At 44.1% G+C, this 24,410-nt stretch overlaps 1 pseudogene; it reads left to right on the top strand.

The window, feature by feature from the left end:
* Positions 1 to 17,237: 17,237 nt before the first annotated feature.
* On the top strand, positions 17,238 to 23,047 carry LOC133049358 (ATP-binding cassette sub-family C member 4-like; annotated as a pseudogene).
* Positions 23,048 to 24,410: the final 1,363 nt, after the last annotated feature.

Below are 24,410 nucleotides of genomic sequence, written 5' to 3' on the forward strand. Positions count from 1 at the left end.
GATTCTGACTTTACTCCCAGGGAATGGTTGATCGGCTTTATCAGTGGCTGTTCCATCACAGCCCAGCCTCCCTGATTATTAAGGGCCCCAGCTTACCTTTAATGACTGTTACTTTTGTTACCTTTGGAGATAGTCTTTATGAAGAGAAAGAGACAAATTTCTCTTCTATGCCTGAAGATCCAAAAGGGAAGGTATTGATATAATCAGTTTTGTTTTTTTACACATAAGGTAAGCCCCTCTTGGCTGGGGCTTGATGTTGCTCCTGAAATAAGTGGGAGTCTGTGGTGCCCCTCATTTGAGGAAGAAAACCTGGTACTGGTTAAATGGGAAAGGGGATGCCTAAGCATCAGGGTATACAGAGATCCAGGTCTGGACTCCCAGATGAGAGGCTGACACAGCCTCATCACTCTGGAAACAGTGTTTCTATGCTTGTGAGACAGGAAGGAAGGGGGCACAGATATTGAGGAAAACAGGATCCCACAAAAACTGGCTTGAACCAGCTAAAATCAAGATGGTGTTGAGTATGGTGTGGCCTCTGACCTCTAATTTATTATACCTTCATTATAACACTAAAATTCACTCCCATCTCACCATGACAGGTGCTGTGATAGTTCCAAGGCTGACCATAGAAAGCCAGAAGTAATACTGAAGAGGCGGTCTGGCTTCTTGCGCTCAAAAGCCAATAAGGAGGCCAGGTTGGTAGAAAGGAACATTTACTTTATTTTGGATGCCAGTATGTGGTGGGGGAGGGGTAGGGTGGGCACCTGTCCATAGGCTGACTGCCCAGTCCCTTGAGATTGAATGGACAAGAGCTTTTATAGACAGAGGGAGAGGGTTACTGTAGAAACAGCAGAGTCAGCACTGACAGTCATCTTGAGATTGATCACTGGTGGTCTGACCAGCTTCATCTTGTTTTAAGTATAGTTACTCTTCAGTTCCAGGGTTGGTTTATTCCCATTTCTCAAGGTCCATTCTCAGAACTGTGGCAGCTTATGTCATGGCTACAGTCTGATCATCATGTAGTTCTTTTACCTGGAGGGGTTTTCAGTACCTATAAGACAGCTCACAGGATACAGCTCAGAATATTATCTATAGCCCTTGGGAAGGAATTAGAGGTCCTTGACTATGTTTAATGACTACATTATTATCATTTGGTCTCCTTTAACTGTTTATCTTTGTATCTGCATGTTCTTGCTGCTGGGATTAAACTTACTCTTTGGCTAAAGATTTTCAACAGACAAAAGGCAGGCAGAGGACATGGGGGGCAAGGACCATAGGGTCTTGCTCCATTTCAAAAGTGTGCAGTGGTTCAGTTCTTGAAAATCCCTGTTCCTCCCCTGGAATAGCAAGAATATTCATCCCACTTATTGTTGTATGAAATTACCCAGCCCATGACAACTAACAACCTGTGTCCTCTCACCTTTTGAGAGGGTCCATATTTTGACTATGGGGTGTGTATCTCCCTGAATAAATCCATTTTCACTCTATTTCAGCTCTCTCTTCAACTCTATCCCACAGGAAGCCATAGACCCTCACTTGGAAGCTGGTCCCTGGTACTCTCATGTCTCTCAGGATGAAATATTTCCTTCTCCTGCACCACTTGTAATGTGAAGGATGAAGAATAGGGACCATAAATCTAACCTGATTATAAAGCAGATAATCTAGTTTTAGGAAGAGTTATTTATCTTCCTGGTGTTGTTTCTTAAACTTTACCAAAGTCTGGTTTCCACTTTTCTGGGCAAATTTTTTTTTAAATGTATTCTGTTTTTAAAATCAACTCTGCTGTAGGATTTTAAAGGAAGGATGTAATTGGGTTCTCATCTGCTCCCCAGATGGACGGCACATGCTTCATCACCCTCAATGGCATTCTGTCATCCTGGCTCACAGACTCTGTAAGCCTGCTGCCTCCTCCTTTCTGAATTTTCCAGACCCCAAGTGGGAAATCAGGTTTTTATATTTTACTTGTAAGACAAGATGATGGTATGGGAGTCTCCTTTGCAAAGCAGCCAACACACCTGGCTTCTAGCAGCAGGTAAGGGACCAGCTGTACTTGGCGGGGGGTGGGTTCTGTCATATCCTGTATCCCCCCTACTTTGCCCTTGCCTGGGAGGTTGAGGATGGTGACCACTGGGGACAGGGGTCGCCAACTCTCTGCCTCTTGTCCCCAGACTTTTGCTCTCCTCTGACTTGGGTTTCAGTCTTTCTTCTCTGGAGGAAAATTTGGTTGGTTAAGTTTTCTTGCAAACTGTGCTCTTTATGCCAGCACCAGTAGTCTTTAAGCTATAACCTCAAGGATTCCATTTTCATTCCTTTAGCACAAGCATTCATACCATAGCAAGGACAATTAATGTAATATTCTGATAAAATATCTTGCTATAATAACCTCCACTTATTGAATATCCCTTCTGCATCAGAAATTACAACAAGCACTTTCACACAAACAGTAACTCCATGAGATAGTTATTACCTTTATTTTTTAATTTTGGCTTTGTTGGGGCTTTGTTGTGGCACTCAGGACCTATGTTGTATCATGTGAGAGCTTTCATTGTGGTGCATGGACTTATATGGAGCGGGCAGGCTCAATAGCTACGGTGCTCAGGCTTAATTGCTCTGCTGGCAATGTGGGCTCTGAGTTCCCTGACCAGGGGTTGAAACCAACTCCCCCTGCATTGCAAGGCAGATTCTTAACCACTGGACTACCAGGGTAGTCCCAGATATTACTTTTTAATACCCATTTTACAGATGAGAAACTGAGTTCAGAGAACACGTGTCATTCAACTAGATGTGAAAGAGTCGGCCCTGTTAGGAGGTGGCCTTTCTTATTTATCTGACACAGCTTCTGGGAACCTAACAGTTACCAGTCTTTGGAAGGATCAGGAAGAAAGAAAAGACAAATTTTTTTTTTCCATTTATTTTTATTAGTTGGAGGCTAATTACTTTACAATATTGTAGTGGTTTTTTGTCATACACTGACATGAATCAGCCATGGATTTACATGTATTCCCCATCCCGATCGCCCCTCCCACCTCCCTTCCCATCCCATTCCTCTGGGTCTTCCCAGTGCACCAGGCCCGAGCACTTGTCTCATGCATCCAGCCTGGGCTGGTGATCTGTTTCACCCTAGATAATATACATGTTTTGATGCTGTTCTCTCGAAACATCCCACCTTCGCCTTCTCCCACTGAGTTCAAAATTCTGTTCTGTACATCTGTGTCTCTTTTTCTGTTTTGTATATAGGGTTATCATTACCATCTTTCTAAATTCCATATATATGCGTTAGTATATTGTATTGGTCTTTATCTTTCTGGCTTACTTCACTCTGTATAATGGGCTTCAGTTTCATCCATCTCATTAGAACTGATTCAAATGAATTCTTTTTAATGGCTGAGTAATATTCCATGGTGTATATGTACCACAGCTTCCTTATCTACTCATCCGCTGATGGGCATCTAGGTTGCTTCCATGTCCTGGCTATTATAAACAGTGCTGCAATGAACATTGAGGTGCACGTGTCTCTTTCAGATCTGGTTTCCTTGGTGTGTATGCCCAGAAGTGGGATAGCTGGGTCATATGGCAGTTCTATTTCCAGTTTTTTAAGAAATCTCCACACTGTTCTCCATAGCGGCTGTACTAGTTTGCATTCCCACCAGCAGTGTAAGAGGGTTCCCTTTTCTCCACATCCTCTCCAGCATTTATTGCTTGTAGACTTTTGGATAGCAGCCATCCTGACTGGCGTGTAATGGTACCTCATTGTGGTTTTGATTTGCCTTTCTCTGATAATGAGTGATGTTGAGCATCTTTTCATGTGTTTGTTAGCCATCTGTATGTCTTCTTTGGATCAATGTAATACACCACATTAACAAATTGAAAGATAAAAACCATATGATTATATCAATAGATGCAGAAAAATGCTTTGACAAAATTCAACATCCTTTTATGATTAAAACTCTCCAGAAAGCAGGCATAGAAGGAACATACCTCAACATAATAAAAGCTATATATGACAAACCCACAGCAAGCATTACCCTCAATGGTGAAAAATTGAAAGCATTTCCCCTGAAATCAGGAACAAGACAAGGGTGCTCACTCTCACCACTACTATTCAACATAGTTTTGAAAGTTTTGGCCATAGCAACCAGAGCAGAAAAAGAAGTAAAAGGAATCCAGATAGGAAAAGAAGTGAAACTCTCGCTGTTTGCAGATGACATGATCCTCTACATAGAAAACCCTAAAGGCTCCACCAGAAAATTACTAGAGCTAGTCAATGAATGTAGTAAAGTTGCAGGATATAAAATTAACACACAGAAATCCCTTGCATTCCTATACACTAACAATGAGAAAACAGAAAGAGAAATTAAGGAAACAATACCATTCACCATTGCAACAGAAAGAATAAAATACTTAGGAGTATATCTACCTAAAAAAACAAAAGACCTATACATAGAAAACTATAAAACACTGATGAAATAAATCAAAGAGGACACAAACAGATGGAGAAATATACCGTGTTCATGGATTGGAAGAATCAATATTGTCAAAATGGCTATACTAGCCAAAGCAATCTATAGATTCAATGGAATCCCTATCAAGCTACCAACGGTATTTTTCACAGAACTAGAACAAATAATTTCACAATTTGTATGGAAATACAAAAAACCTTCAATAGCCAAAGTAATCTTGAGAAAGAAGAATGGAACTGGAGGAATCAACCTGCCTGACTTCATGCTCTACTACAAAGCCACAGTCATCAAGACAGTATGGTACTGGCACAAAGGCAGAAATATAGATCAGTGGATCAGAATAGAAAGCCCAGAGATAAATCCACAAACCTATGGACACCTTATCTAAGACAGATGTTTTAATTCTACTTATAAAGTATAATTTACCGAATTGTTGTAAGTCATAATTAGCTTGAGGGAAAGGATTTTCTTCTGTTCGGAAAACACTAACTTAAATCACTAATATTTTAGACAAAAGCAGTAAAATTTATAAGCACATTCTCCAGTTCACTCAGCAATTAGTCCTTTTTGTTAATGGTTTTATGAAGGCATTAGGTTTTCCATTAGGACTCCATAATTTCTTACAAAGTTTAGCTTGTGTTTTGAAACTTATAAGAAATCTGTACTTGTCAAAAGTTCTTCCCATGAATCTTCTTAAAAATGAAGTGCTTTTACAAACACATCTGAGTACAGCAACAACTGTCTGTATGATGAAAGACTTCTTGCATACACGTGCATGCTGTACAGGTTAATATACTGTTTTTCTCTTGTTCACCTGTCTTACATCAATTGAATTTCCCAGGCCCCAGCCAGAGGTCCTAGAAGGGTAAAAGGAAAAGGAATTTCCTCCTCCCTTACATGGTAAAATATACATAACACAAGTGAACTATTTTAACCGTTTTTAAATGTACTATTGTGGGCACTGATTATATTCACATTGCTGTGGAACCATCACCACAGTCCATCTCCAGAGCTTTTTCATCTTCCAACTGAAACTCTGTGTCCATTAAACACACCCCACGCTGCCCCTCCTCCCAGCAAACACCATTCTACTTTGCGTTTTTATGAATTTAACTAGTCTAGGCAAGGGAGATCCAACCAGTCCATCCTAAAGGAGATCAGTCCTCGGTGTTCATTGGAAGGATTCATGCTGAGGCTGAAACTCCAGTACTTTGGCCACCTCATGCATAGAGTTGACTCATTGGAAAAGACCCTGATGCTGGGAGGGATCGGGGGCAGGAGGAGAAGGGGATGACAGAGGATGAGATGGCTGGATGGCATCACCGACTCGATGGGCATGAGTTGAGTAAACTCCAGGAGTTGGTGATGAACAGGGAGTCCTGGCGTCCTGCGATTCATGGGGTCGCAAAGAGTCAGACACGACTGAGCAACTGAACTGAACTGAACTGAGGCCCCTCATATAACTGGAATCACAGTATTTGTCTTTTGGTGACTCAGTACTTCTTGACACCATGTGTGTACTAACCAATACTAACCAATTCTCCAACTCACCAGACATAACTGTGTCCTGCAATTTAAGTCAGTTCTAACACTGTCTGCCTAGACTTAGTGTTAGACCTCATCATGGGTTAAGGACTCAGTCCCACAAGACTGGCCCTTCTCAACTTCAGAGCCAGTCATGAGTCCAGGTGGTTACCTGTTCTTCTTATGGACTGATCATAAATCAGGGTTCCCATAACCCCCTCCTTGGGTTTGGTAATTTTCTAGAGTGACTTACAGCTCAGGAAAACAGTTTACTCAACTAGATCACTAGTTTATTATAAAAGGATTCAAGTCAGAAACAGCCAGATGGAAGCGATGGAGACCAAGGTAGGGGGAGAGGCAGGGGCTTCCAGGCCTCTCCAGGTGAGTCACCCTCCGAGCATCTGCACAGGTTCACCAGCTAGGAAGCTCTGTGAACCCCATCCTACTGGTTTTTTATTGAGGCTTCATAGAAACATACTTAGACAAGATTGATTAAAGTATTGGCCATTGGTGGTTGAACCGTTTCCAGTCCTTCTCATCCCTGGACATGGGGAGTGGGTTGAAACTGCCAACCCTTTAATCAGGTGTTTGGTTTTTCTGACAGACAGATACATTCACTCAAACTCAGGTGTAGTTGAAAGGGGCTTGTTACAATTATCAAGATACTTTTTCACTCTTATCTTAGAGCACCTGAGGGTTTTAGGAGTTCTGTGCCAGCAGCAGCATGAAGACTAAATAAGTATTCTAATTGTAAGTCACAACATAACAGTCTTCAAGGTTCATCCACGCTACAATACGTGTCAGAATTCCCTTCCTTTTTAAGGATGAATGATACTCCACTGTATGTTTATAGCACACTTTGTTTATTCATTCCAGAAATAATACTTTTGAATGCACTTATTTTCTTCATATAGATTCATATGGGCTTCATATATGGGAAAAAGTTTGAAGTTCTTTATTTCCCTCTTGTACTGATACCCGCTTATTGGTTGATTTAAAATTTATTTATTTTAGGGATAAACAAAGTAAACGTTGACTTCTTGCTTATGTACTTTTCTCTGTGCTCAGTTCACTGCTAAGTAACTGTCCTTCATGCCAGGATAAGAATGAGCTGTGGTCTTTCCTTTTCCCTCCTCTTATCAAAACAGGATTCCTCAGGGCCAGCCTAGCAGTAGAACTGACACTAGGGAGCCTGGGACTGTCATCTAAGTAACCTGGCAGCTTTGTGCCTGTCATCAGTTCTCACCTCCACTGACCAGTACTGGCCACTAACTCAGTGTATCTCACCGTCGGGTGGGGTCTATCCCAGGAAGGTCCCCCAGGGTTCTGCTCCATTCCAGTTGGAGACCTTCCCACAGCACCGTTGTTTGGTCCTGATGAGAGCAGCGTGCCCGGAGGGCGGGCTGCTATCTCCTTCTGCCAGGTTTTTCCGGGTCTTCAACACAGCTGAGGGGCGTTTCTGCAGCAGCCCGCCCCTCCTTTTCCACCTTGTGGATGGGAGCCCGGGCTCAGAGCGTGCCCTCTGGTAGAGTTTGCAGCCAGGAAGGGAAGGAGGGCGCCTGGGGTCCTGCGCCCCGCGCTGTGCGGTTCCCCCACCGCCTCCATCAGCGGCGCCTGCGGCCTCGCCTCACACCTGCGTGTGGCCCCGGCTGCCCCCACCCCAAGCCCCCGGCCCTTGCGGGTCCAGGCCGGCAAGATGCAGCTGGTGTCCCCAGAGGAGAATCCCAACCTGCCGCAGGAGGCAAAAGTCTGCTAGCGGCTGTTCTCCTGGTGAGCCCCCGCCTGGGCTGAGACACCCCGCTGCCTCAGGGCCAGTGCCTGACGCTGCTGACCCCTCTCAGGGGCTGAGGGTCGAGGGTCAGGGCGAGGGAGCACTTTCCGATGGGTGCTTGAGGCGGGTGGGGTCGCCCCACGCCGGCCGCGGGGGTCCCTGTCTGCGTCCTCTGGGTGGGGCGGCGGAAAGGGGTAGCAGGACCGGGAAGAGGGACCTGGTGGTGGGCCGCAGGGTCTCCCTGCCTTGCAGCTCGCTGCCCCGTCAGCCTCCTTAGTCCCGGGGGAGCAGGAGGGGCAGCGGGAGCAGCAGCCAGCGAGTCTGAGAACCCAGGCTGCCCAGGGGGGTCACCGCCAGCGGGAGAAGGACAGGACCCCGCATGTCATCCTTAGCCGGCTTCCCCAGGACAGCTCTGGATTCGTAGTTCTGAAATAATTCGCATCCTTTCCCTGCTAAACGAACAGCCCTGAACAACTTTCTTTATCTAATTAGTGCTCTGCTCCTGTTGCCATCTGTCAATAATGTCCCCAGCTTTCTCCATATTCTTGAGGTGACAACTGAGTTCCAACTGCACCGGGCTCCCTTGTCACTGTGTCTATGACCATGTCTCCCTCGCTCCCTCTGTGTGCATCTCTCACTATATTCCAGTATCTAGTTGTGACAAATTTCATGTGTGTAAAAAAACACTTTTTAAAAAAAGAACAGGGACATGATTCTTGAACCCATTTTGCTTTTATCTGGGAAAAATTGAGAGGACTGGAAGATGTATTTGACCAGCCCCTTTTCTTACTGTGAATCTCTGCTTCCACTTTTGAGAGTCACCCTGGCGATGGGGTCGCTGAAGCTTGTGGGGTCTTATCTGCATCTCTAGCCTTTCCAGAAGCAGTGCAGGGTCTTGATGCAGGTGGTCCTGTCCAGGAGTCCTCTGGTTCTGAAACCACTGAGGGGCCTCTGAGCTGGGAGGAAACACACAGATGAAAAAGCAGCTCAGAGAGGTGAAGCTCTTAACTGGTTTTCCGTCTAGTAGTTGGCACCACTAATTAGGTGGGCTGGAACCTTTGGGTTCAATCACACTTGAGTGATTATTATATCTTTCATTTCTGGACCCGAAACCATCTATCTTTCCCACAAATTCTGATATTTCCTTTTCTTCAATATGGGAGGTCCTTGGGGATTCCCAGGAAACAGAAGCTTCTATGCTTGTTTTGATGGTGGTGTATTCAGTGTGTGTAACTACATCTCTTGGCCATTTGGTGGCCCTTAAGGAAAGAGGGTCAAGAAGAGAAAATATGGGTGTATGCTTCCTTGTTGACTCAGTGGTAAAGAATCCACCTGCCATAGCAGAAGACCAGGAGACGTGGGTTTGTTCCCTTGGTGGGGAAGATCCCCTGGAGTAGGGAATGGCAACCACACCGGTATTCTTATCTGGGAAATCCCATAATAGGGGAACCTGGCAGGCTACAGTCCATGGGGCTTCAAAAGTGTCGGACATGACTTAGTGACTAAACAGCAACCACAATAAATAATAGCAAAGTAGGGACACCTCCCTTTAACTTCAGACAGGGCAAGGGACTCTTCAGGGCAAGGCATGCTATATTTGTGGATTTTCAAAATGTATGTGCATGGAAATGGGAATGTGAGGACTTCTTATTGCTTTGGGTAGGCACCCATTTCCAATTTTTCTGCTGGAATGGAAGGAGCTATTACCTCTTATTTAATATATGAAGTCCCCGAAGCAGAGAGATTGAGTAACTTTTTAAAACACTTTTTATTTTATAAACTTATTGCTCAGCTGGTAAAGAATCTGCCTGCAACGTGGGAAACCAGGGTTCGATCCCTGGGTTGGGAAGATTCCCTTGGAGAAGCGACAGGTTACCCACTCCAGTATTCTGACCTGGAGAATTCCATGGACTGGATAATCCATGGAGTCGCAAATAGTTGGATACGACTGAATGACTGTCATTTTCACAGGCGATTTACAATGTTATTATAGTTTCAGGTGGACAGGAAAGGGATTCAGCCATATATAAACATATATCCATTCTGCCCCAGATTCCAAGAGGTTGACCAGGTTGCCTACCATCACACTAGTAAGAGTTGGATCCCAAACCAGGCAGTCTGGCTTCCGAGCCTGTGTTGTTGTGGATGTAACTGCAGTACTGAGCTGCTTCTGTTGAGATTCTTGTTGCATAAGGTGATTCCAAACACACCTTTGGTATTGTAGGTGGAGTTTCTCAAGGGAAGTTCTTAAAGATCTTGTTGTTGGAGATGATGCACGTGAAACATCTCTATTATCAAGCTTTAGGGTGGCTGTTCTCAAATATGGCTTTCAGACCTGCAGCATCCTCCTCACCTGGGAGCTTGTTAGAAATGCAAATCACCACCCCCACCCCACCCCTGCCCCATGCTCCTTCTAGACCAGTTCTGTAAAGTTAGAAACCCAGGGGATGGGGTTAAACAAGCTCCAGGAGATTCTGATGGAAGGTAGAGGCTGGTTTCTGCTTTAAGCTGCTCCTTCTATTGGCATTGTTCCTTCAGTGTTAATTTTTGAAAAGGGATCCAGACTTAGTGAAGTTAGTTGGTGACCATAATTGCCATCCTGTATGTAAAGTCTGAGGTACCCTCGTGATTTCCTCATGTCCCCCACTTGCTGTCCTGGGAAACAGGAAGTGCTGCCCAGAGACAAGGCCCACCTTGTAGAGAAACTGAGTTTTCATCTTCTTCTCACCGGGTGTTTGCTTTTCTTATATTTCATCTGCTTTCTCAACTTGTAAACTTGTAAATGATGCCAATAACTAGCTTATTGTCTTTATACAAATGACCTCACTGGGGTTTTAGTGTTTTCACAACACAGGTAGGACTTAGAGTCTAAGAGAAGACATACATTATGGCTATTGGTAATTGCAAATTTTAGAAAAGAATATGTATTTTTCTATTTCTATAAAAAACTTTATGGAAGAAGAAGGGCTTCCCAAGTGGCCCAGATGTAAAGAATCCACCTGCCAAAGTGGAGACACAGAGACATGGGTTTGACCCCTGGGTCAGAAAGATCCTCTGGTGTAAGAAATGGCAACCCACTCCAATACTGTTGCCTGGAGAATCCCATGGACAGAGGAGTCTGGTGGGCTACTCTGCAAAGAGTCGGACATGACTGAGCACATAGAAGAAGAAGAAAGGAACAAGGATTTTTTTTTTTTTAGTCAGGTATACTTGCTGATATTTTGGTTATTTCTTAGAAATTTCCCCTAGAAATTTTTGTGCATATCTGCACATGCACAGTTTTTTTTTTTTTTTAATTGAAATTATAACTCATGGTTTTTTAGCATTAATTTTTATTGTAGCATAGTTGCTTAACAATGTTGTGTTATACACACTTTTCTATAAAGTTAAATATCTTTGGATCCTGATTCCTTCTTAATTTTCTATGGTTAACATTTATTTATAGCATTAAATAATGTTCAAAATGTGGCATTTATTTTTTAGACTTTTTATTTTGTATGTGAGTATATCCAACTGACAACATGATAGTTTCAGGTGGACAATAAAGGAACTCAGCTGTACATAAACACGTATCCATTCTCACCCAAAACCCCTCTCATCGAGGCTGGCACATAACATTGAGCAGAGTTCCCTGTGTGATACAGTGGGTCCTTGTTGGTTATCCATCCTGAATACAGCAGTGTGTCCATGTTCCTACTAAACTCCCTAACTATCCCTTTCCCCATCACTCTCCCTGGCAACTGCAAGTTCATTCTCTGTGAATCTGTTTCTGTCAAAATGTGGTATTTAATCGAAATTTATGCAGTCTTTCACTTTTGTTTAATACAGTTTATTGCTAATTAGGATGTGATGCATATCTATGATCATATATTTTGTTGCATCTTTTCTTTTTCCAAATTCCCAGAGGTAGAATAATTAGTGAAAGGCTGAATTGTTTTCCATTAGGTTCAGATCAATTTGCCCTCTTAACAGCTGTTTGTGAGCTCATTTCATTGTCAACTTTAAGTACCTGAATTAAGTTTTTTTCCTGGGCCTAAAGTTAAAAATAATTCAAAGAGTTTTAATTTGAATTTATTTGATTTATGTGTTCTCAGTCACCTACTCCAGTTTGACTGTTTGCAACCCCATGGACTGTAGCCTGTCAGGTTCCTCTGTCCACGGGATTCCCCAGGCAAGAATACTGGAGTGGGTTGCCATTTGATTTGTAGAGATGGAAGATTTTTTATGTCTACTGACCATTTATTTGTGTTTCTTCAAAGGTCTATTAATAGATTATTTTTCCTATAGAGCATTTATAGTTTTGAAATAACTTGTAATCATGCATATGATACTTTTTCAGATTTTAAGTTGTTCTTTAGAGGTTTTAAATTATATATCATTAATTAAAATTGAGTTTTCTTTTTGATTTCTCTTGTTTTGTAGGATGTGTTTTAAAAATCCTAACATAATCTAAATCTCTGTGTTTAATTTTAGCTTCTTTCTTATTTTAATAGTAAAGTCAGCTAGAATTTTTTTTAGTTTTTGATGTAAGACAGGCCCCATTTTTTTTCTAAAACAGCCCATTTTCCCATTATGGTTTATTGAATACTTCTTCTTTCCCATTATCGTAAATCAGTGGCCTAGTTTATGAACTGTGTCCCTCTGGGGACTGGACTGTCCAGTCTGCTGAAACTCTCCCTGGCGATGTCCCTGCTGTCCTCACTGCAGCCTCTGGGGTGAGCTCTGCGTTTCTCTCCACCCTCATCCCAGAGCCCAGCAGGCTGGGGGTGAGTGCAGGACCTGTCCCAGGGATGAGGTGGAGCAGGGTCTTGGACCAGATGCACTTGGCCCTTCAGGGACCAGTTACATCCTCGCTCTGCTGACACTGGCCACCTCTCAGTCAGTGAACTGTCCCCTTGCAGAGTGAGTGCGGATGTGGAAACTGTCACGGGTGTCAAGGCAGACTCTCCAGAGACTCTTGTCAGAGAAGCTGATGACATGAGGTGGATGTGAACTGGCTGAGTGCTGAGATGGTTTAGGGAGGTTGGTCCTGTAAGGCCCTTAGTAACTATCGATTGTGAATACATAGAAATGTTAAATTTCAAACTAGGATTCTTTGCTCCACTTTCAGAATACCACTTGTTATTCTTCATTAACAGTCAGAAATCCACATGTTGGAGAAGGAGGCTGGGTGAGCTCTGCAGGGCTGTTTCTCTGGCCTTGATCTGTTCTCAATAACTGTTTAGTTTGATGAGTTTTGATAATTTTATACAATATCCACAGCCTCAAGCAAGAGGTAGAACATCCCAAAGGTATATTCAAATTTACTTGTATCCTTATGGCAAAATAAACTTCCTAACAAATTTAAGTTTATTGCCTGTAGTTTATTCTTGATTTTTTTGGTCTTTATAGTTCTGCATCTGATCAGCCTGAGACAAATGTCCTTTCAGATGTGTCAAGTGGATAATTTGCCTTTTGGAGTCTTCCATGTGTCCCCCAGTCATGTTGATCCTCTTTCCTCTGTTGACCTGAACAAATAGAGTGTCAGATATTTCTTTAGCAAAAATGGACTTATTCAGAATCAGCAGAGAATTGCAGTTTGAGGTCTGCATTTGTGGAGAGCCAAGTGTAAGTCCCCAAAGTTCTAGGGCTGGAGATCACTTTTATAGAGGGGAAGAAGTTGGGAAGGCTCTTTCAGAGTTCATGGCTTTTCATTGCCTGTGTCCTTGCCAGGAGAGGAGAGGAGTCTTTCTTCTTCCTGTTGGGCACTGCTGTTGTTGTAACCTCATGTATCAACCTTTCAGAGGCTCTCTACTGGGGACCACATGGGATTACTCGAGCACTCTGTGGTGGTGATGACTGCTGTTTTTCTGGGGGGACTTTGTCCTGTTCAGAGCATCACTGACCCTCTCAGCATCCCAGGGAGGTGTTCTCTCCAGGTGTTCTCCCCACTTTCCCGAGGTCAATACTGAGAGGTTCTGTGGCTGGTTCACGGTCATATAACAAGGAAGTGGCAAAGTCTAGACTCTAACACAGGAAGATTTCCAAATGAGGCACATCAGGTGCCATTTTTGTTTCTGATTAATTTTTTTTTTTAAATTGTGTAAAATGCACACACATAAAATTTACAATCTTGATGATTTTTAAGTATGCAGTTCAGTATTGTTAAGTCTATTCATATTATTGTGCAGCCAATTTCCAGAACTCTTTTCATCCTGTACTACTACTGCTGCTGCTGCTAAGTCACTTCAGTCGTGTCTGACTCTGTGTGACCCCATAATTGGCAGCCCACCAGGCTCCGCTGTCCCTGGGATTGTCCAGGCAAGAACACTGGAGTGGGTTGCCATTTCCTTCTCCAGAGCATTAAAGTGAAAAATGAAAGTGAAGTCGCTCATGTCTGACTCTTCGAGACCCCATGGACTGCAGCCTACCAGGCTCCTCCGTCCATGGGATTTTCCAGGCAAGAGTACTGGAGTGGGTTGCCATTGCCTTCTCCGCATCCTGTACTAGTGTGCTATTAAAACACTAACTGCCCACTTCCCTTGTCCCCAGGCCCTGGCAACCACAGGGCCACTTTGTTTCTCTTTGAATTTGACTTCTCTGAGGACTTCATGTAAATCAAATCATAAAATCTTTGTCCTTTGTGATACACCATTTTACAATCCCACTGTCAGTGTGCAGATTTCCAGTTTCTCCACATCCTTGCCAACACTTTTTTTTTTCTTCTTTTTTTCCCCATGATAGCCCTCCTAATATGTGTGAGCTGATGTCTCATTGTGGTTTTCATTTACATTTCCCTCATGATTAGTGATGCTGAGCATCTTTTCCTCTTCAAGCAGAATTTTGTGGGTTTTTTTTTTCCATTTATTTTTATTAGTTGGAGGCTAATTACTTTACAATATTGTAGTGGTTTTTGCCATACATTGACGTGAATCAGCCATGGATTTACCTGTGTTCCCCATCCTGATCCCCCCTCCAGCCTCCCTCCCCATCCGATCCCTCTGGGTCTTCCCAGTGCACCAGCCCTGAGCACTTGTCTCATGCATCCAACCTGGGCTGGTGATCTGTTTCACCCTTGATAGTATACTTGTTTCAATGCTATTCTCTCAGAACATCCCACCCTTGCCTCCTCCCATATAGTCCAAAAGTCTAAAGAGGGTCTTTTATGGGTTTCCCTTGTAACTCAGATGGTAAAAAATCTGTCTATAATGCAGGAGAACCTGGTTCAGTCCCTAGGTCAGAAAGATCCCCTGGAGAAGGGAATGGCTACCCACTCCAATATTCTTGCCTGGAGAATTCTCTGGACAGACCATGGGGTTGCGAAGAGTCGGACACAACTGAGTGACTAACGCTTTCACTTTGGCGACAGGGTGTCATCATCTGGGTAAGTCCCAGTGCTGATTCCCTGAGCATTTTCTGTAGAGGACAAGTGTGGAATAAATCACCCAACATGTTTCAAACCTGCTTAGTGGTAAAGCTCCTAGATGTACACCGTTGTTTTGGAAGGAAATTGAGACCTAGAGATGTTAAAAGACGTGGAGCTGCTGAATTGGAGTAGAGACATGGAGCAGAGGACAGCTGAGGCCCTGGGTGCTCAGCACCACTGCTGGGACTCGAGTCCAGTCTTCTGACTGCTGGACCGGGGTTCTTTAGAGGTGCCAAGGTACCCGGATTACCAAAATCTGAATTTCAATCTTATTGCTCCTTTAATGAGTCATGGATAGTCATACATTCAACAAATACTTCTTGAGCATCTGTACCCATGTTGTCCTAGGAATAACAGGATAAAAGAAATGTGATCTCTGTCGTTGCTTTTACTCAGTTGCTCAGTCGTGTCCAACGCTTTGCCACCCCATGGACCAGCACACCAGGCTTCCTTGTCCTTTACTCTCCCCCGGAGTTTGCTCAAACTCATGTCCATTGAGTTGGTGATGTCATCTAACCATCTCATCTTCTGCTCTCCTCTTCTCCTTTTGCCTTCAACCTTTCCCAGCATCCAGGTTTTTTCTAATCAGTCAGCTCTTTGCATCAGCTTGGCCAAAATGTTGGAACTTCAGCATCAGGCCTTCTAATGAATATTCAGGGTTGATTTCCTTTAGAACTGATTGGTTTGATCTCTATCCATGGGTTATTATGGTCTGGTCTTGGAAATTTCCTTACCCTGGCAAAATCAGTAAAATGGTGTTTACCTATGGGCTGTCTCTGCATGCTAACTATTATCATTTAAATAATGCATGATCAATCTGAATAGGTTTTTTGCTGGGATCTTCTGTACAGTTACTGTTTTTTCCATTTATAATAAATAATTGCAGAGAGATAAGTTGAGATTATATAAATATCATCTTCTGCTTCAAACTTTCAGCCAGTTTTTAATTTCCATTGATGATTTTCTGACTTGATTGTTCCTTTTTTATTTTTTTTTGAATTGTTAACCAGTTTTATTGTTCAGACTTATAACTTTACAGGACATGCAGGATAAAAAAGTATAAAATATCAATAAGCATATAAAATTTCAGCAGTCTTTTGGACCAGCACTTGATTTGCACAAGGGACTAAGCATGTATCTAGAACAGACATGTCTTGGAATACATAGTTTATAGATTGACTCACAAAACAATTTCCCAAGTGATTTTCCTCATATAATGATGAAAAATATCTTGCACTTAAAAATTATTCAGTATAGTACACAGTTATGTACACAGTTAAAAAGTAATTGATTACTCCTTTTATGTTTGTTTGCATTTGTTTGCAAGAATTTTCCTTTCTCTCCTGTTTGTGTAGCAGTACTGATTCATGGATTCTTTCATTATTTACTGGGTAAAGGTTCATTGCCATTTATTTGTTTGTTTTTGTTCAGAGTATCCCAGATTTGTCTAGCAAGCAGCATTCAAGTTTGTCTATTCTTCCTACACATCCTCATGATTCCTTATTTTATGACACAAGATGTCTCAGACCCATCTTGGACTTTCTCTGCCTGCTGGTCTTGGCCTGTAGATAGTGAGGCTTTTGCCGGGATTGCCTGGGGCTCTGCTCACCAGGGCTCATACTAGTTATGAGCAACTCCCACAGAAATTCTCCTTTTGCAGTCAGTATTGTGGGTGGACCAGCCCTTGTGGTTCTTAGGATTGTGAGACACGTCTCAGCAACAACTACCAGGGAACTTTGAAATGCCAAGGTGTATCACTCACATGTCCTGGAGGGTACAAGGCACCCCTGGGGTGACATAGGGAGATCCTAGGTAGAGAGAGAGCTCATGAGCAAGCTTGGACTTGGGGTTCTGCCTTTTTGAGGTTGAGGGTGGGGTGTCTAGGATTTTAAAGTTTCACTCTTTATTGGCGAATTTAAAAAATAAGAGCGGGAATTAAAGTGCAGGAAGGGAGAATCAAACAGTCAGTGAGATGGTCTGTTATCAGATCAACCAGAGCTTTCTAAAAGCAGGAACTTCACAGGTTGGGTGGCCTGGCTCTTTATCTCATTGTGTAGCTGTCACGTGTTCACCGGAGATGGATGTCTTTGACATGGATGTCTCCAAAGCTTCAATGTCAGGCACTTATATTACAGTAAAAAAAAAAAAAAAAATTATCACGTGCTGACACACACTGCCCCAGTTTTAGAACCAACCATTTCTTAGTTGGTTCCTTTTAGGGAAGAAGGTATTAAAAAACCAAGACCTGGGTGAAGGGGGCCAAAGGGCACAAACTTCCATTATAAAATGAGTCAGTTATGGGGATGTAATGTGAAGTCTGGTGATTATAGTTAATCCTACTGTTCTGAAAGTACAGAACAGAATTGAAAGCTGATAAGAGACCTTAACATTTCTTACAACAAGAAAAAAATTGTGATTGTGTATGTTACCCCAAACCCCGATATCAGGGGGCTAGAATGCTACCAGTGTGTCATTGCTTCCAGGGCCTCTCAGAGTACAGAGTTAGGGACTGTGTGTGTGTATGTGAGTGAGTGTGTAAACACTTATCTAATTATTCCCCTATACTGCTATATATTTGAAATGTAGTTTTTTGTTTTTATTTAACAAAACCCATAAATGTAGGATTCTAATTAGAGATATGTAATTTGGATGTACAGTTGAGCATCTGAGCAGAGCAGAGAGAACTTGGATATATGTCACCGTCCTTTTAATTTTTAGCAGGTGGCTAAACCCCTTGTTTAAAATTGGTCACGAACAGAAACTAACACAAGATGACATGTACCTGGTGCTTCTGGAAGATCGCTCCCAGAGCCTTGGAGAAGAGCTACAAGGGTGAGCACAGGCAGCAGGGAGGAGAGGAGGGAGAGTGAGAATTTCCACGTGGGGCTAGAGGTGTGGGGGAGGCTTTGCTTCCTCTGGGTTCTTCTGAGCCTCCTCCCCTGACTCTGCACTGTCAGCCCCTCAGGCTGACCCCGGGCTTAGCCCACTTTGGAGGCTGGGGGAGCCCATGTTCCCTATGCATCTGTGGACGTGGAGGGAGCCCGCAGCCACGGCCCTGGAGGTCAAGCTTTGTCCCTGGAGGTGGGGTCCCTGGAGGAGGGAGTCTGCCCCCCTGAGCGGCTCATGACCCGTGAGTCCAGCAAAGCTTGGAAGGAACTTATTTCCAGAATTGGGACTTTTTCCCCTCAAAGCCTTTTTTTTTTAATTTATTTTTTTTATTTTTTATTAGTTGGAGGCTAATTACTTCACAACATTTCAGTGGGTTTTGTCATACATTGATATGAATCAGCCATAGAGTTACACGTATTCCCCATCCCGATCCCGCCTCCCACTTCCCTCTCCACCTGATTCCTCTGGGTCTTCCCAGTGCACCAGGCCAAGCACTTGTCTCATGCATCCCACCTGGGCTGGTGATCTGTTTCACCATAGATAATATACATGCTGTTCTTTTGAAACATCCCACCCTCACCTTCTCCCACAGAGTTCAAAAGTCTGTTCTGTACTTCTGTGTCTCTTTTTCTGTTTTGCATATAGGATTATCATTACCATCTTTCTAAATTCCATATATATGTGTTAGTATGCTGTAATGTTCTTTATCTTTCTGGCTTACTTCACTCTGTATAATGGGCTCCAGTTTCATCCATCTCATTAGAACTGATTCAAAGACTGGGACCTCAAAGCCTTTTATTCTGGTGCTTCAGGGTCTGCACCGCTCATCTCTCAGGAGCCCCATGAGCAGTTAGCAACCATCTACGGGGCCCCACAGAGCGCCCTGTAGTGAAGGCTCCTCTCCCACTCCGCCCCTCCCCCATTTCCCTGTGCTGGACATGCTGTTCTTCACTGTGCTCTGTTTCTCATCACAGGTACTGGGATCAGGAAGTTTTGAGAGCCAAGACATACAAACGGGAGCCTTCTTTAATGACAGCAATTGTAAAGTGTTACTAGAAATCCTGTCTAGTTTTGGGAATATTAACGTTTCTTGAGGTAAAAATTTTTACATACTGTGTGTTGCATCTCAGTGTATGCAGATCAGTACTGAGATAGACGCGATGGTGGGGAGAGAGGACAGCGGTTTGTCACAGGATAAATCTTATCATGATGTAGCTTAGTGGTTGTGTTTATTTTCAGAATGGACAGATGCTTAAAGGACTGAGCCTCCAGGGGATTAGTACTAAGTTGCCCTTAGTACTTTCAGCTTTTCCCATAACAGCTTATGGGAAAGGATGGCACTGACAAGACAAGACATTTTATACCATATTGGGACATTTTTGGAGAAGGAAATGACAACCTACTCCAGTCTTCTTGCCTGGAGAATCCCAGGGACGGTGGAGCCTGTTGGGCTGCTGTCTATGGGGTCGCACAGAGTTGGACACGACTGAAGCGACTTAGCAGCAGCAGGACATTTTTAGTGCTCAGTACTTGATATAAATGCTGAAAGTGATCCTTGAGAAAAAGATCCTACAACCTCAAGGAATATGAGCCTCCTGATTTGGAGGAAGTAAATTTGGATCAAAGACCCGATCCAGTAACATAAGGCATTTTATAGGTGCTCCAGCAAGTAATTGTTAACTTGTCCAGGTCACATCTGATAAATGATTTCCTAAAAAGGGGTCCTCGCTTCTTCTGTTCTTGTGGAACAGAACTCTGGGCCCTGCATCTGGGCAGGAGCTGCCAGAGCTCCACGAGCACACCCTTCCCTGGGCTGCACCCTCCCCGTGGGCCAGGTCACCCAGGCCAGAAACCCCGTGGGGAGGAGCTCCAGCTTCACCATGAATTCATGCACCCTCTATGCTGGTTTCTTTCCCTGGTTGTGGGAGCAGATTCCTGGTTGAAGGGGGATCCTGGTAGCCTGGCATTGGCAGAGGGTGGAGGCGGGAACATGCAGGGCAAACCAGAGGCAGAAAGCTATGAGGTCAGTGACCTCCATGACCCTGAAGGTCGTGGGTCAAGAACCCCCCAGAGGACAGTCCACCTGGGAACACAGTGCCGACAGCCCCCTGTTCTGTCTGAGCCTGCTGGAGGTCTGCTGCAGACCCCCCTGGGTGGCTCGTGCTCTCCGTGGTCCCTTAGCGCTGCCTTAAGGACACGGGCGGGCTGTGAGTGTGTGAGAGCAGGAGGGATGGAAGATGCAGTTGCTGTGAAAGGGGTGTTTTAGGTAGAGAAGGTGTGATTGTCATTAGTCCATTGTGTTGGGGTGAGGTGGGTGGGCCAGGTGGTTCACAGGTGGGCGGCGTGGCTCTTGTTTAAAGGCTGTGCTGTACTGAAGGGCACTGTGGGCAGTGGGCAGCTGGGCAGGTGAAGTCCATCCCACTCAACTGGAGAGAAAGAGGTCTGTCAGCTCCCAGGGGACTGGGTGGTCCTGGGGGATGGAGTTCTCACTGATGTCAGAAGAGGATTGGCCATTGTGCCAGAGGGTGGACAGGTGTGTGGGGCAGAGTGCCGCCTTAGAGAGGGCACTGACCACTGAGATACTGTACTGCCTTGTGAAGGTGGGGTGGAGTGTTGATCTCACAGTTGTCCAGCCCCAGTAACACTTCCTGCTGGGGATCCGGGAAGGCCAGGCCTGGGGGCTGGATAAGGTGCAAGTGGTAGAGCCCTGGCCCCTCTTTCAGGAGGCTGGTTGTTGGGCGGTCATGGCAGAGAAGTGGGGAGTCGAGGACCTGGTAAATGTGGGGGCTCCTCTCAGTAGTAGTGCTACAAGTACTAGTGGCAGTAACAAGGGGTTGTGCTGAGTAGTACTGGTGGTGGCAGTCGCAGTACTATTAGTAGTGCAGCAATAGCAATAGTAAGTACTCGAAATAAGTTATGTATCAGGAACTGCTATGAGCACTTTATGTGTAATAACATTTTTATTCTTTTGGCTAACTCAACAAAGTTGTAGGTGTCCTATTACCCCCATTGTTGAAGAAACGACTCTGAACCCAAGTGATTACATAGGTTGCCGGTGGTTACAGGGAGCTTAAAGGACAAAGTGTGTCCCATTTCAGGCACTCTGACTTACAAGCCTGATCATCTGAATGACTAAGAGCTTGTCCAGGGTCAGGAAGGCTTGTATTTAGAGCTTTGTCTTCAGGGTCTCAGACACATGCATCCTGAACCTTGTTTCAGTTTAGTTCAGTTGCTCAGTCGTGTCTGACTCTTTGTGACCACATGAATCGCAGTACACCAGGCCTCCCTGTCCCTCACCAACTCCCGGAGTTCACACAAACTCATGTCCATCGAGTCGGTGATGCCATCCAGCCATCTCATCCTCTGTCGGCCCCTTCTCCTCCTGCCCCCAATCCCTCCCAATATCAGGGTCTTTTCCAATGAGTCAACTCTTTGCATGAGGTGGCCAAAGTATTGGAGTTTCAGCTTTAGCATCAGTCCTTCCAGTGAACACCCAGGACTGATCTCCTTTACGATGGACTGGTTGGATCTCCTTGCAGTCCAAGGGACTCTCAAGGGTCTTCTCCAATATCACAGTTCAAAAGCATCAATTCTTCAGCGCTCAGCTTTCTTCAGAGTCCGACTCTTACATCCATACATGACCACTGGAAAAACCATAGCCTTGACTAGACGGACCTTTGTTGGCAAAGTAATGTCTCTGTTTTTTAATATGCTGTCTAGGTTGGTCATAACTCTCCTTCCAAGGAGTAAGCATCTTTTAATTTCATGGCTGCAGTCACCATCTGCAGTGATTTTGTTTAAGGATAATAAATAGGATGCTAAGAACTTCCTGGAGCAGGAAGTCAAATTTGGGATTGTAATTGTAGGTAGATTTCAGGTGACCACATCCCCTGGGGGCCAGATTTGACTAGGATGTTGATGCCAGCAACAACATCATGCTGTGGTCAGATGGACCAGGAGCCTCTTAAAAAGCCAGCTTCCCCTCATTACCATCCCTAAGTGGTGATAATTTTATATAGTGGAAGATCTAAACTCAGCTCTGAATTCTCTGAAACATGAACACATTTACTTTGTGACGTCCTGCCCTCTTTTAATTCCTCTGGTGCACAGAGTGACTCATGGGTTACCCATGGTTTCCAGATGGTGCTGTGACCAACCACAGCACAGGCACTCCTGGCAGCACCAGTGGGAAGAGGCAGGCAATGCCAGTCCAGGGTGAGGATTCCAGGGTTAGGATTTCAAAGTGTGTAACCTCTGTCCTGTGGGAACTGAGGAGTGATCATAATGCTTGGGGAAGCCAGTACCAGGCTAATGTTCAACTTGGAGCATGTGCAGGTCACCCCTAATTAGAACAGTACAGCCAGTGAATTCCCAGCACCCTGGCCCCTGTGTGCACACCCATGGGGATGTTGGGTGGGGATAACAGGTCTCTGCCTGTCCAGGGCCCTCAGGGTGGAGAGGAGGCGCCTGAAGACTCTTCCTGGACCAGAGAGACAGAGACCACTCCCCAGGTCATCAGGGCTTCTCTCTGAGAGGTGAGGTCTCCACCTGCTGGTGTGTAAGTGGGGCGACCCCAGAGAACTAGAGCGGGTTCACCCTGTCCCTTCCCCTGAGAGGGGCGAAGTGACCAGTGTTTATGTCCTCTTCCCGGGAACCTTAGAAATGGCCCGACCTTGTCTAATTACTGACCTTTGTCCACGGCCACTTTTGCTGGTTGTCTCTGCTTTAGGTGGAGAATGTAGGAAGCACATATTTGTGTAAACCTTCCCTTTGGAGCTCAACTGATGAGCAGGAAGTAAGCAGAATCCTCTGTGTCCCACAGTGGGCTTTGTGCCGGCACTCAGGGCTCTGTGTCTGGACTCACTCCCAGAGAGCTGAGAGGTCTTTGCACTTATTTCCCAACCATTTCTTCCATGTGTTCCTCACTTCTGCTCCACCCAGGAGGCTGAGGAGTGGCTGCTGGTGGCAGAGATACTGTGGGCTGAGAGCAACTACTGAGGACCACAGAGCAAAGGAGAGGAGGCGGGGGCATTGAGCCAAGCAGACAGGGACCTGCAGAGCAGACCTGCTCTGCTGATGCTGAGAGCATAGCATTAGCCATCAGGTGTTAGTAATATCCACAGTGATTACCTTGAGACATATATGAGGGTGATGCTTTTCAATTTGTTTTTTAAAAAAAAAATCTGTATTTTTATTGTCTCACTGAAAAAATGTTTTAAAAATTTGAGTATGATTAACTTACAATATTAGTTTCAAGTGCATAGTGTAGTGACTCAGTATTTTTGTACATTATTAAATGATCACCCTGATCAGTCCAGTTATCCTCTGTCACCATACAAATTTTTCCAATGTTATTGACTATATTCCCTATGTTGTACATTACATTCCCACGACTTATTTATTTTATAACTGGTTTATGTCTCTTAATCTCCCTCACCTATTTCACTCATCCTTCAACTCCCCTCAATCCATTTTAGATCACCAGTCCAGGTTGGATACATGAGACAAGTGCTTGGTGCTGGTGCACTGGGATGACCCAGAGGGATGGGATGGGGAAGGAGGTGGGAGGGGAGTTCAGGATGGGGAACACAGGTAAATCTATGGCTGATTCATGTCAATGTATGGCAAAAACCACTACAATATTGTAAAGTAATTAGCCTCCAAATAATAAAAATAAATGAAAAAAATAAAAAATCAAGGAAATAGATGACTCCTTTTTTAAAAGATTACTTTCATAATGATGAAAAAATCAAAATCCAACTTAGAAGTGAAACTTTTAATTGCATTCCAGAAAAGTTGGCTTTTAGAAGTGATTTTTCTCAAGAGATTTCATTCTGCCATAATGACCTGTAAACAGCGATGCGTTTTCTAAGCCCTCTGTGAAACCAGCCTCTGCCATTAAGGATAGAATGCATCTCTTCCCAGGACTCCTGTCTTTTGTGCATACTGTAGAAATCCTTGTTAATTTTTTGCTTTCTGATGGGACAAGATGTTTCTACTTTGTCTTTACACAAAAAAAGCCCTTAAGTACAAATTTGCCTCAGCCCTGGAATCTTCATTTCTCCAAGCAGCCATGGCTCCTTCTAGTGGGAAATGGTGTTTAGAGACTGTGGTCTGGGCACTAGGGGTGCTCATTGCTGTTGAGTTGGCTCTTGTTTCTCAGCTTTGTCATTGGACAAAGCTAGTATACATTTTTTGGTAGTAAACAAACCTTGAGTTTATATGGGTATTTTCAATCTAAATCAGATTCAGGACAGTACTGCTTTTACTTTATCTTTTAACTCTTAGATTCGTATCTGTCTTCTTTCATCATCTGTTCTCTTTTCTGTCATGCCTAATCCCAGTTCTCAGTGATATCAAC

Source organism: Dama dama, chromosome 30, assembly GCF_033118175.1.
Source record: "Dama dama isolate Ldn47 chromosome 30, ASM3311817v1, whole genome shotgun sequence".
NCBI classification, from domain to species: Eukaryota; Metazoa; Chordata; class Mammalia; order Artiodactyla; family Cervidae; genus Dama; species Dama dama.